Raw genomic sequence first — 1,283 nt, 5'->3', positions numbered from 1 at the left:
CCATCTTGCTCCGCCCCTTGTCTTAGTTTTCTTCCAGATGGGCTTTCTCTGTGGAGGTGGAGAAGTGTCCAAAGGTTTTTCAGAATGTGAGCGGTCAACGCGTTAGAGAACGTTGGCCCCAGAAAGAAGAGGTCTTCTCTTTTCCTTTACTTGGTCTGCATCGTGGAGTCACTAAAAAGCAAGTGCCTGGAAACAACGCAGGCGCTGCGCTGTCGCAGCGTGGGCTGGCGTCCCCTCCTCGCCCAGCTTCCCGCCCCTCCAGGCCCTCCCGGGAGCCTACCTGGACCTGCCTGCCGTGCCGGCCACCCGGGCCGTCCGAAAGCTGATAAGGCTTTTGATGGCAGTTGTTCAATAACTTTACTGAAGATTGAGGTATTGAGGAAAATTATCACATACAATTAATTTGTGTCTTTGAATGTAAAACAAATCTTTTAAAAACTGATTTTTTGAAAAAGCTGTCTGCTAATCTCTGTATCATTTTACTTATTTCTGATGAGGCCTTAGTTCTGCCATTTTGCTGTCATTTTTTATATATCTTTTTTTTAAGATTTTTATTTATTTATTTGAGAGAGTGAGTGAGAGAGAGAGAGCGAGCACATGAGCAGGGGCAGAGGGAGAGGGAGAAGCAGCCTCCCCTGCTGAACAGGGAGCCTGATGCAGGGCTCAATCCCAGGTCCCCAGGATCATGACCTGAGCTGAAGTCAGACACTTAACTGACTGAGCCACCCAAGTGCTCCATTTTTCTATATATCTTATGTATTTTTGTTCATTTCTTCCATTGCTTCCTTACTTTGTATTAAATAGATTTTTTTAAAGATTTTTTATTTATTTGAGAGAGAGAGAGAGAGAGAATGAAAGATAGAGAGCACGAGAGGGAAGAGGGTCAGAGGGAGAAGCAGACTCCCTGCTGAGCAGGGAGCCCGATGTGGGACTCGATCCCGGGACTCCAGGATCATGACCTGAGCCGAAGGCAGTCGCTTAACCAACTGAGCCACCCAGGCGCCCTAAATAGATTTTTTAATGTACCATTTTAATTCTCTTATTTTATATATTTTTGAGATTTTTTTTTTTTTTTTTTGCTTAGTCATTTCCCTAGGGAGTAAAATTACCATCTTAATTTATGATAATCTAGTTAGGATTAATACCAATCTAACTTCAGTAGTAAATCTTTGCTCCTGTATAGCTCCATATTCCACCTTCCTCTATGCCATTATGGTCACAAATTACACCTTTATACATTGTGTGTCCATCATTGTAGATTTGTAATTATTGCTTCATGCTGT

The 1,283-nt window shown here is 43.0% G+C and overlaps 1 pseudogene; it reads left to right on the top strand.

Moving 5' to 3' along the window:
* Window positions 1-326, top strand: part of LOC112836363 (small ribosomal subunit protein uS2-like) — a 33,512-nt pseudogene extending 33,186 nt beyond the window's left edge.
* Window positions 327-1,283: the final 957 nt, after the last annotated feature.

This window comes from Callorhinus ursinus, unplaced genomic scaffold (assembly GCF_003265705.2).
Source record: "Callorhinus ursinus isolate GAN/ISIS: 27379988/994484 unplaced genomic scaffold, GSC_fseal_2.0 scaffold24, whole genome shotgun sequence".
Classification (NCBI taxonomy): domain Eukaryota; kingdom Metazoa; phylum Chordata; class Mammalia; order Carnivora; family Otariidae; genus Callorhinus; species Callorhinus ursinus.
Note: the sequence above shows the minus strand (reverse complement) of the source record. Positions and strands in the feature narration are given on the sequence as shown.